Consider the following 13,905-nt stretch of genomic DNA (forward strand, 5'->3'; position numbering starts at 1 on the left):
CACTTTGAATGACAATTGCGCGGGCATACAACACTGTACCCAAATTAAATTTTTATCATTTTTTTCCCACAAATAGAGCTTTCTTTTGGTGGTATTTAGTTACAGCTCGGATTTTTATTTTTTGCTAAACAAACAAAAAAAGATGCAAAAAAAAAAAAAAAAAAAAATCATGTTTTAATAGTTTGTTATAAAATTTTGCAAACGGGTCATTTTTCTCCTTCATTGAAGTGCGCTGATAAGGCGGCACTGATAGGCTGCATTGGTGGGCACTGATGGGCTGCATTGGTGGGCACTGATAGGCTGCATTGGTGGGCACTGATAGGCTGCACTGGTGGGCACTGATAGGCATAGTTAAGGCGGCACTAATAGGCACAGATAAGGCGGCACCGATGGGCACAGATAAGGCGGCACTGATGGGCAAAGATGGGCACAGATAAGATGGCACGGATGGGTGGCACGGATAAGTGGCACGGATGGGTGGCACGGATGGGCACTGATAGGTACCACAGATAGATGGGACTGATGGGCACTGATAGGTGGCACTGATAGGTGGCTCTGATAGGTGGCACTGCTGGGCACTGATGGGCGGCACTGCTGGGCACTGATGGGCGGCACTGCTGGGCACTGATGGGCGGCACTGGGGTGCAGCACCTTTGAGGCAGATTGGGTGGCACTGTGGGTGGCACTGTGGGTGGCACTGTGGGTGGCACTGTGGGGTGGCACTGTGGGTGGCACTGTGGGTGGCACTGTGGGAACTATGGGCACAGACGGGGGGCACTTACTTTTACTTTTAGTTCTACTTCAGGATGGCACTGCGGGAGGCAGGTGGGCACTGGCAGGTGGCATGTGGTGCCTTGCATTGCTGGCCGTGATCGGGACTGATGTCCCGATCACGGCCGCCGGTGATCGGCTCTTTTTTTTTCTCCTCGCGCTGTCAGCGCGAGGAGGAATAATAGCCGATTACCGGCTCCGTTCTATCACATGATCAGCTGTCATTGGCTGACAGCTGATCACGTGATAAGGGGTCGGGATCGACCCCTTACACGGATCGGTGATCAGGCGAGTCTCACGGACTCGCCGATCACAGAGCGCGCCCCTCAGGGGGCGCGCGCAGGCCGCTCATAACCGGGACGACGTCAATAGACGTAGTCCCGGAAATCTAGGTCCGCGCTAATGCCGTCATTCGGCAATAGCGCGGATCCCAAGTGGTTAAAGAGTAACTCCGCTTTTGTTGAGAAAAAAAAAAACATTCTCCTCTGGGTGATCTATGAACATTGCAAGGATTTTAACATACTTTGTTGCAGATTCCTAACTTTTGTTCTGGAGAAATCTCTGTTTGTATCCATGTGAAGCAGCAATTTTCATGGGAGTAGTTTTGTAATTATCAGTCAGCTGCAGTGCTCTGAGGAAAATTGAGGGGTCTGCATCCTTTTAGATATGATTTCCCTTTGGGAAAATCTCACCAAAAAGGACATTTTTGTTGCAGGGGGTGCAGTATCTTAGTGCAGACATCTCGGAAAATCAGTAGGCCAATCACACAAGCAGGAAATGACATACCTGTGTGGTCGTTCTGTACACCAGTGGTTCTCAACCTCAGTCCTCAAGTACCCCCAACAGGCCATGTTTTTGAAATTTCTCTTAGATAAAATAACTGTTCAAAATACCAAGCCATTGACTCTGATTTAAAGCACCTGAGCAAGATCAAGGAAAACCTGAAAACATTGCCTGTTTGGGGGGGGGTTGAGGACTGAGGTTGAGAACCACTGCTGTACGCCATATGTGTATAGAACACCTCCAGGTAGCCATATTGCATTTTACAGAAAATGACTGCAGAGATTGAAAAGTAAAGGTAATCTTTAATGACATTCAATTACAATATGACCTGTCGTAATTATATAAGCTATATATATATATATATATATATATATATATATATATATTATTATTTTTTTTGCTAATTGTTCTTTGAGGAAAGTGGCGTTAGCCTTTGAGGGCTGAATGAGCAAAAAAAAATCCATTGGAATTTCTAGTTTGCAATAGATTATTTTTACCAGTTTAGGAATTCACTATTTAGGATTTTTTGTGTAAGAATCTAATATGCTACGATTTGCAGTGCAAGTTACATCTATCATAGTGCAGAACGTTTACTGAAATTTCTAAAATACTTGGCCATCGAGTACTAGGGTGTCTGCGATATCTGCTGCAACTCCTTCCGACCCATAACATAAAAGTAATGTGCTTTCTTTAAAATATGTGAAACTTTCATATTCTGATTATGTCCAGCTTTATTTATTCCAGTAATTGTAAAAGTTTTAAATGTATTTTTTCCATATATATATATATATATATATATATATATATATATATATATATATATAAAAAATTATTTTACAAACCTTTAATACAAGGTACTATGACACTGGATTCACAAAGCTATTCACTGAAGATTTTCAGTAACATATAACTAAAGGCAAAACTTTTTTTTTTTTTGTTTTAGATAGTTTTAGATGCAGAGGGCAGAAATTCCATACATTCCCTTTAACATATTCCCAAGGGAATCTGTTACCTGCAAAATAACAATTGGGCAGCATAGTGGGGTAGTGGGTAGCACTCTCACCTAGCAGTAAAAAGGGTTCGAAACCCAACCACGACATGAATCCCAACCACTGCCTAGAGTTTGCATGCTCTCCCTTTGCCTGCGTGGGTTTCCTCTGGGTACTCTGGTTTCCTCCCACACACCATGCTGGTAGGTTAATTGGCTTCTGTCCAAAATTGGCCCTAGTATATTAATGTACTCCTTCGGTATGGGGACCAATGTGTGTGTGGTGGGCTGCGTAAATTGACAGCGATATATGGGTACCTTAAATAAATAAATATATAATGGAGGAGCATCTTGATTAGATGCAATGTGCAGGGATAGGGACAATTGTGGACACTCACTCAGGTTGAACTGGTGTCTTTATTCAACCTTACTAACTATGTAACTTGAACATGTCACTGATTGGACAAAGTTATATTAATTTCTCTGCCAAGTCTGCTGGTGCCCAGGTTAATTCTTGTAATGTAAAATTACATGCCAATGACATCTGCATCAGGTTATATAGTAAATATCTCCTAGACATGCACATTTGGGAGATTTTTACAGTACCTACAGGTAAGCCTTATTTTATATGTATACTTCCTCTTTAAGCAGGGCTAAAACAATCTAAAACAATAAGAGAGTGAAAAGACAAAGTATAACTAAAGGCAAAACTTTTTTTTATAGTTTTGAATTTAGTGTAGAAGGATTAGAACACCTGTCAGGTTTTATTGCTGTCCGTGCCCCCATTAAAGAGATTCACTTGTCCTGTTATCCATTATCATTGAAAGTGAAAGTAAAAGAAATCACCCAAATTCTGGGTTGTTCCCAGAAAAGTAACAACGGGAAAATCTTCCAACAGGGACACTAGCTCTGGTGACCTGGGGGTCCTCAAGGCGTTCCCTTGATTTGCAGAGATTTACTCTCACTTCCTGTTTGGCTATGGGACAGGAAGCGGAGAAAAAAACTCCACAATGGGCAGAAAAAAAAAATCTGGCAGGGGTTATAACCCTATCTTGCTCTATCCAAAAAAAAAAAAAGTTTTGCCTATAGTTCTACTTTAAGGCCCATAATCACGATCGGAAAACTGTACAAAAAATATTGCTTTTGAAGCAATTGTACGATAATCTGATCGTTACGCGGCTTTTGTCCGAAATTTTCCAAAGGGACAAATATAAAAATGTATACCTCAGCTCACTTCTATTACTTGCCTCTTGTAACCTATTTCTAGAAAAAATTTAAAAAAAAGGGCAAAAAAAATAAGGACTTGGATATACACAGAAAAATTCCTGAGTTCCCCTATACAAAATGATATCCATAACGTCATTCATCTCCATCAATGAGGAACATGCAACCTCTGGTTCCTCAGTGGCAGCTAAAGCACAAGGCTCATCCTCCTATAGCATTGCAACTGCTGCCCATCAACAGCTGGAAAAGCAGGGTTTTATTGTACTGGCCTGGGCTAGATTTTTACCCTCTTTGTGCTAAAGTCAGCGTTGCAACTCAATCGCTGAAAAGCCTCTTTTGAAAATGTGTATGAAGGGAGGTTTGAAGTTGGCTTGAAAGAAGCAGCTCAGTACAGTGTAGGAGTTAGTGACAAAAAGCACTCTATGCCCAAGCCCCAGTTCTTTCAGAATAGTGCCATTCATATCCCTTTCCTGTTTCTTCAATCTATAATTAGGCACAGGATCCTGAGGCAGCTAAAAAGATGGCAGACTGAGTAGAAAGACTATACCTACAAAGCTGTAAGTTTAGTAAATGTTGATCAAGATTCTTGCCAAGGCACCCGGGTTATAGAGAGGTCATTAAGCCCATACTAGGATCAAGGTCTAGGATCTTCCATCAAACTTTCCCTCTTAATACCCATTCATTTTTACTTATGCTAAAGGTCAAACATGAGTAGAAAATAAACAACAAATGTGTACTCTTCTTATATACTCTCAAAGATTCAAAAATACAAGCGTAGTCCCATAAAAAAGAAAACTGTTTCATGAGGCTACGCAGAGGGAAAAAAAAACACAAAAGTGGTGAGTGTTTTATTTGGCATCACTTAGACAGGATTCCTGCTTGAGCCTTACAGACGTATCCAGACCAGAGGATGGACAGACACTTGCAGAACTGGAGACAAAATGTGCATTAGTCACATGGTGAGTGATTAAGTGAAGTGATTTATTTTCTACATAAAGTTTATTATAATTGCAGCCATTTTTAAAAGTAATTTAAGTTTCTGTTATGAAGGAGTCTACCCACTATGGGAGTATATGTTACATTTCTATGAATGCTTTGTGAGCCTGGAATGATTATAATTATTTTATCTCTTCTATGGATTTCTTTATTTCATAAGGTATTTATTTTTCTGATTTATCTTAAATGTATATGAACAGGACGTTGAGTCCACAAAAAAAAAAAAAAAAATGGTCCCAGAAGCTTAGTGTGGAGACTTGCTGAGGCTCCTAGTCCCACATCACCGACAGCTTGCCTCACCCCAGACTGGGCCTTTTGTAATAGGTTTGACATGACTGTAGGAAAGAAAAATACAAGCAACTAAAATTACCATTGGTTAGAATTAACACATTTGCACAGAGGTCTTGGTCTGGACATGCTATTATTTAATTGGGGACACCCAAGCCTTTCAGTAATTTAGCTGACAAGGGAATAATTTTAGCTGGTAGTGCTGGTGTTTTTGAAATGTGTGCCTGGAGTGTGTGGGGGCTGTGGCTGAGCAGAAAAGAGAGCTCTTTGTGTAGCCTTGAAGAAGAAGTGAGCCTTCCAGAGGTGTGCAGTGGAAAGTCTGGGCCCTGGCCTGAGATGCTGAACACCTGGCCTATGAAGAGTGTGTCCTTAGAGGACACCTTGCTGAAAGTGTTGCAGGACCCTGGGTCAGGAGGCTTTGGCAATTAATGGGAACCAGATGACGGGGGACCTGCAGTTCCTGATCATGCAAGACAGAACTACAGACGTTCCTTTTTGTTTTCATGGCCTACAGGTGCACGCTTCTTTAGAGTTTCACCTAGAAGACAAGACCATACCATTCCCCCATCTCTGCGTTAATGTGCATCTGATGGTATTTCCCATGAACGACCCCAAGCCTCTTCTGAACAAATATGTTTACAGTTACTGTTTACATACTGGCATTCAGCTTCCAAGCAAGGCAGATAGGTTTGGGTACACTGAACACCAAGCAAAAAATCACCATAGATGTCACTCGGCTGCATAGTGCATAATATATATGTCTTGAAAATCTGTTGCTTCGGGAAATCTCTGGATGTTTGCAGTCATAATATACACATATGTTTACAGAACATGTTTGCAATATTGCATATCTAGCTTGTGCTAGGCTTGTAAAAATAACAAAATGAGTTGCTTGCAAAATATTTACAGCAACAACAAAGACATCCTTACTATGATCAAGAGGATGTTTTATTTAGGCATAAGCTTGGAAAGCCTTGTGGCTCACACCACCCTGGAGGACATATAATGCAGAGCCCACATATAGATATGAGTGGAGCACACACACACACTGGTTGATTTACTAAAACTGGAGAGTGAAAAATCTGGTGCAACTGTGCATGGTAGCAAATCAGCTTCTAACTTCAGCTCGTTTGAATTAAGCTTTGTCAAAAAAAAAAAAAACTGGAAGGTGGTTGGCTACCATGCACAACTGTACCAATAGTGTCCAATATTTGTAAATAATATCTGCATACAGATAAGAGTGGGGCATCAGCACACAGAACCTACATACAAATATGGGTGATGCACACAGAACCTACATACAAATATGGGTGGCGCACACAGAACCTGCATACAAATATGGGTGGTGAACACAGAGCCTACATACAATTATGGGTGGCGCACACAGACCCTGCATACAAATATGGGTGGAGCACACAGAACATGCATACAAATATGGGTGGTGCACACAGAGCCTACATACAATTATGGGTGGCGCACACAGAACCTGCATACAAATATGGGTGGTGCACACAGAACCTACATACAAATATGGGTGGTGCACACAGACCCTGCATACAAATATGGGTGGAGCACACAGAACATGCATACAAATATGGGTGGAGCACACAGAACCCGCATACAAATATGGGTGGAGCACACGGAACCTGCATACAAATATGGGTGGAGCACACAGAACCTGCATACAAATATGGGTGGAGCACACGGAACCTGCATAGAAACATGGGTGAAGCACACAGAAAATGCATAAAAATATGGGTGGAGCACACAGAACCTGCATACAAATATGAGTGGAGCACACAGAACCTGCATACATATAAGTGGAAGACACTATAGGGTTGATTTACTAAAGCTGGAGAGTGCAAAATCTAGTGCAGCTCTGCATAGGCCCCAGTGAATATACATAGAATCTGTGTGCTTCACTCATATTTCTATGTACAGAGCACACAACCTACATATAGGTATCAGCTCGGAATGGGCCTGGTGTATGGTATGATGTGATGTAGGGTAACTAATACAACTTCCATAAGAATACATACAGCCTTTGGTTACATTGCATCAATCAGTATGGAGGTGGCAGTGACACAAAGGGTTAATTTATGTCGAGTCTCTGCCCTAACCACGTGACAGCCCCACCAATGAGCCAAATTTAATAGAACGGACATCCCCCCTATTACCTGCAAGCATCAAAGTAGATGAGACAAGAGAAGGTCCAAGGCGGAGTGGACAATTACCACCAACACCTCCAGAGAAGCAGATTTCCCCATCCTGATAAGTGACAATATACAACTCCACAATCACCACTATTTCCGATGAATCCGATCACATAATACAACCAAATGAAGAGATCTTTAGCACAAGTTTATTTAATAGTGACGTTGTGATCACTTCTGTCGTCCAATCACTTGTAGATGACTGGCCATCAAATGAACAGAACGTCGGAATCCTGTAGGGGAAATAGAACACTTTTTTTTTTATCCTAGCTACTTTAATAATGCTTAAAAACTAAACACGCTCAGCTTCTTTTTTTTCTTTCTTTTTTTTTTTTACAAGGTATTTTGTAAATAGTTTTATTGCAAATACAGGTGGGTTGTGTCCCAAATAATTATACATATAAAATTGTGCCCGGTAGAGATTATTATAAAGGAGGTCATTTCCATAGGACAAATTATACTGGAGGCTTCTGAGCTCCAAAATGCAAACTGTAATGGAGGCTGCTGATCTCTATAGGATAAACTGTGTTGGAGGCTGGTGGTTTTCATAAAACAGACTATACTGGAGGTTGGCGATCTCCATGTGATAGACTGTGGAAGATGGGGGTTCCCCATAGGACACATTGTACTGGAGGCTGGTGATCCCCATAACACCAACTGGAGGCTAGGGAGCTCTGTGGGCACACTGTGCAGCCTGGAAGGCGTTGAGCAGAAAACTCTGCTGGAAGCTTCAACACTTTGCTTGTGATGTTACCTTGTATGACATTCTGTTGCTGTGTAGTAGAGAGATGTTCTTCTACACGTTTAAGTGTATGAAAACAAGAGTTATTAGTAGCTAATGTATCTGCAGGCGATCTCTCCTCCTCCACCTTTTATAACTTGTCAGTGCAGGAGGCTGCGGAGAGGGCACAAATGTGCAGCAATAATTCATAGCAAGCTCAGCCGGCTTACATGTCTCTGTCTTCATCACTGCATGCAGGCATAGAGACAAGAAAAAGCATCCTAAGCCGACCCTATCTATCTATCTATCTATCTAATCTCGATAGATATATACACGTTAAAAAATAATAATAATAATTATATATATATATATATATATATATATATATATATATATATATATATATATATATATATATATATATATATAACGTTCAAAAGATTGTATATATATATATATATATTAACGTTCAAAAGATTATACACATATGCAACCATGTATGCTTTTGCCATTTTCGTTTAATAAAAAATGTTTATGGAAAAAAAAAAAAAAATATATATATATATATATATATATATATATATATATATATATATATATATATATATATATATATATATATATATATATATCTTTTAATAATATATACACAAAATCTAAAACTATATACCTCTAAGCACCCATACCATATATAACTATACCTCTAAGCACCCAGACTAATATATATATATATATATATATATATATATATATAAAGCACCCAGACTAGGTATATATAACTATACCTCTAAGCACCCAGACTAATATATATATATATATATATATATATATATATATATATATATACCCAGACTAGGTATATATAACTATACCTCTAAGCACCCAGAGACTTGCATGCCACTGTTTCTCCATAAAGATGACTCCATTAAAGGCTGCCAAGTGTTGTAGTCGGAGGGAGGCTGTGACAGTTCATGATGATTGTCCCCAGACCTCACACTGGGGTGTCCAGCTGCTGTGGCTCTTCGGTCACTTTGTCCCCTGGGCTTTAGAAAGGTGCAGAGGGGTCGCTCCTATTCCTGATGGCAATACCATCACACTGACTGACCTGACAATCTCCAAAGCTGGAATAATTCTAGGAGGGGACTGAAGATCCCCCTGAAGAACATTTCATTGGCGGGTCGTGTCTCTGAAATAGCCAAAACAAAAATAATGTGTAGTGAATGGGAAAGGCAGCCCAGAAGAGAGGAGCTTGTTGTCAGAGCACTGTGAAATCTTGGGGTGACATCAATTCTGTATTAGCGCACAGAAAACTCTGAGCCCTCCTTAGCCGGCTTTTTTTTTCATAACATATGGCTCCTGTCCTAGGCAGGCTGTGTGTTCCATGGAGGCAGAATAATGAAAATATGGAGAAGGAGGTTCATACACGATTCACACAGCAAAGATTTCTAGTGAGTGTAATAATACAATTAGTGGAGGTGCTGTGTGACTGCTGCCACTGGAGTCAGCCTGTGTGCACTTTATACAATGGCAGCTCTGTGCTTACAACCCTCTAGCAGGGGTTAAATCATAAAAATCACTTGTGCCCAGAGCACCTATGGAAGGCAGCCCCCTGCCCATGCTGTGTACTGTAATGAGGGCTGATTTACAAAGCATCGTTATATAGAGACAGGATTGGGATTCATTTCTGGCTATTTTTATGTCGATTGCAGCAGGGATCCCCTATATCATATGTTTTGCTTACTGTCCTCTGTCCCTGGAAAACTGACTGGGAGAAGGTGAGTCCTAGAGAGTGTAAGCTGGAGAGTCGACTGTTTGGTACCTGGGCACAGGTGATGGGGCATGGCAAACCCTGGCAGGATTAGAAGGACAGCTAGAATGTATTAATAACACAGCTACTTGCACTGTTGGGGTGAATATATATATATATATATATTTTTTTTTTTTTTTTTTTTTTTTAAACAAGTATATATTATAGTCTAATTGTATGCCGCAGCTGGGATGCTCTAGTCTAGGGAAACGTTTTTTTTTTTTTTTTTAGAAAAATCCGCTGGGCTCAGTAGTCAGCAAGCAGAAATCCGTTCATTTTAGATGAGAGGGATACTGGTCGCTTTATAATCTAATTTAAGAACTACATAAGAGCTGCTGAGAAATGATCACTTGTGCTGTGTCCCCTGGAAATACACCGCCACTTTTATTCCTCCTTCCAAAAATCCATATATCCCATGAACTCAGTTATTTTAAAAGAACACAACTGATGATAAAAATTGTTCGCATAAACGCTGAATGAATAAGCGTTATTTATGTCACATACATTTTGCTAAGTACCAAAATAGTAAACAACCGATAAAACACCAAAGCTAAACAAATTTTGGTAACATTCTAAACTGGATGTATTTGTTTTGCAAGATTATGTAAAATATATTTATCAGTATGTATATAAAAATAGTATATATATACAGATCAATATATATATATATATATATATATATATATATTTTCGGGTATTAAATGCATACATGAGATAGCCTGTTGTTTTTCTTCTTTTAAGTGTTGCCTCCTTGGTGCAGATGACAGATTGCAGAGCACACATCTCCCCTGGTCGGTGTACAGTCACTCTAATACTCAGGGTCTCATCAGGGTATACTATATACATTCGTCGGGTATGCTTCATACATTCTGTGTATATTCCACACATTAGGCATTTTCCACACAATCAAGATATACTCCATACACTGAGGAATATACTCCATACATGGGTGTATTCCATGCATTGAAGGGTTTATATATTCATAGTATACTCCATAACTCAGGGGATGCTTCAAACAGAATATACATATACATGTTCAGGGCATACGCCATACAATCGGGATAATATACACCAAACATACAGGATATACTCTATAAATCCAGGGCATAATCCATACACTCGGGGTATACTTCATACAATCAGGATATACTCCAAACATAATCCATACAATCAGAATACTACCCCATACAATTAGGATATAATCCATACAATCAGAATACTACCCCATACAATTAGGATATAATCCATACAATCAGAATACTACCCCATGCAATTAGGATATAATCCATACAATCAGAATACTACCCCATACAATCATATCATCTTCATACAGTCAAGATATACGCCATACATACACAATATACGCCATACATACAGAATATACGCCATACATAAAGAACATAGGCCATACATACTGAACATAATCCATACATACAGAACATACGCCATACAATCAGCATCTACTTCATACAATTAGGATATACTACATACATACAATTATGATATACTCCATACATACAAGACATACTCCATACAATTAGGATATACTACATACATTCTAGGAATACTCTATAGTTACAATCATGATATAGGTCATATATACTCCATACAATCTAGATATGCTGTATACACTCAGGGTATACTTCATACAGTCAAGATATAGCTCATACATTCTGTGCATATTCCATACAATCAGAATATACTCCATACAACTAGGGTATACTCCAAACAATCTGCATGTACTCAATATATTCAGGACTTACTCCACATTCTCAGGGTATACTTCGTACACTCAGAATATATTCATACAATCGGGATTTATGCTCCATACATCCAGGATATAATCCATACATTTAGGGTATATTCATACAATCAGGATTTATACTCTATACATTCATGTCACCACTCAGTCGTTGTTCTGTACAATCTGACATCGTCTCCCCTGTCTGACCCCCGTCTCTCTCTCTCTTGTCTTCTCTTGCCCTGAAAAATGATTCCTAGCCCGTGATTGAATTTTATTCCTTCCTGACCAGGCCTGCTTTTATTACATAGACTCCATTAATCTTGGACTAACGCGACATTTGTTTATAGCTCTGGAATGAAATGAATGGCTTTATGAGCCTGATCATAATTAAGACTTCATCTACACAAGCACCAAAGTAGCGAAATGTGGAGTCAGCAGAGAGCAACGAACTGCCCTAGGAGCTTGCACTCTATAACAATCTGTATCGGTGTATGTGTGGGGAAGAAGGTATAACATCGGCGCATGCACGACAAATGGTAAACTTACAATGAATATCGTCCATTCCACAAACCCCTCCCCCTCACACACACGTTTTGTTAATGACTGATTTGTGCACTCTGCACAATATGTGTGCAAACATTTTACAAATTTCAGAAAAAAAACAAAATAAATTGAGTAAAGTAAAAAATAAATACAAAAAAATTCAATTTAAAGTGGAGGAGCAAGGACAGAGTCATTGCATGTATGCGTCGTTCTAATAATGTATATATATATGTATAGAATTGTATATATGTCCGGGCTGATTTTTTGCTGGATTTGAGAATCTTCTCCAAAAAATAAAAAATACATTTGTGAATATTCACTTTAGTCACATGAAAGGCTTTCGGGGTATACAGGCATACCCCACTTTTAAGTACACAATAGGGGTTTATTTATTAAAGCTGGAAATTGCAAAAGCAGCCTCACTTCTTTATAGAAACCAATGAGCTTCTAACTCCAGCTTGTTCAATTAAGCTTTGGTAATAAAACCTCATTGGTTTCTATGCAGAAGTGAGCCTGGTATTGCACTTTCTAGCTTTTTACGTGATTGGATGATTAAAGTGAAAATCCACATAATGTATACTTTTTTATGGACTTTATGTACCTTTGAGGTTGTGTTTATCATTATTATCATGTTCATTTCTTTTTAAACCATGTTCATATATGTTTAATAGCGCTGCATTAAATGAATACTCTCAGCTTCTTTATTGAATCGACCTCATTGTAGTGCCCGTTACATGAACTTTTTGCTATATGTTCTTCATTTGTCAACTTGTAATAAATAAAACAAATGTTCCAAACGTGTTTTTGTGCCTGCTCTCATTGGTATGGTTCTGTATTGTTTGTTGTAGAAGTACAATATTACTAGGTGACTATGCAGTGCCCCAGCTACATGGCACATGTAGGGCAGACAGAGTGCCATGGTACAGTGCTTATACACTGCCATTACTATTACAAGCAGGCTACTATAATTGCTACAGACAGAGTTGCTCATTTGTTCCTGTGCCAGTGTATATATATTCGATTATGCAATGCAAGCCATTGTGAGAAATGGTAACCTTGAAATAAATACGGGGCCCAGGTTTCTCAGGACTGTACAGGTAAGTACATCCCTCCTAGGTATACACTAATGTTATTGTGTTCATTGATAAAACATTGACACTTTCCTATAACAAGTGAGAAGAAGTCAGGGGCTATGACAATGACAATAACACACATAAACATCAGGAATTGGATTTTTGACATTTATGAATATATTCATGTGATCTGAGTTACATTCCTGCATCATAGAATCTGTTTAATCATGACCCAGTGATCTGGGGCTGTGCTCCCCTCCTTCCTCCTACCTGTGGAAAGCATTGCTATGTCAGGGAGAGAAGAAGCCGCCTTTGTGACTACTTATTGCTGCTTTTTGATTGCTATAAATCAGAAGAGAAGCTTATCAACGAGGATTATAGACCGCATAATCCTAGAAGGCAATTGCATGAACAGCTCAGACACGCATACCTTCAGAACTAGACGTGGCAAATTTTTCCTCTCCAATAATATGGAGTGAATTACATCGAATGAACTCATGACAGATTGTCCTCTTCACAAAGTGCAGCAATCTATGTCTAATTATCATTGTGAGTGATTTGTCCCGGCCAGCACAGCCCTGTCAGGGGTTCTTGTAGCAATCAGAAAATAATTACACAGGTATTGTAACAGAATTCACATAGGTGTAAAAAAATGGATCGTGCAGGAGCAGCGCACATCCACCAATTGTCAGCTCCTCTGTATCAGGGGGATCCCCCCCGCCCCCCACTACCCGGCTGGTAAAAGGATCATCCG

The sequence above is a fragment of the Lithobates pipiens genome, unplaced genomic scaffold (assembly GCF_037356315.1).
Source record: "Lithobates pipiens isolate NorthernLeopardFrog02 unplaced genomic scaffold, aLitPip1_a1.2 Scaffold_19, whole genome shotgun sequence".
NCBI lineage: Eukaryota > Metazoa > Chordata > Amphibia > Anura > Ranidae > Lithobates > Lithobates pipiens.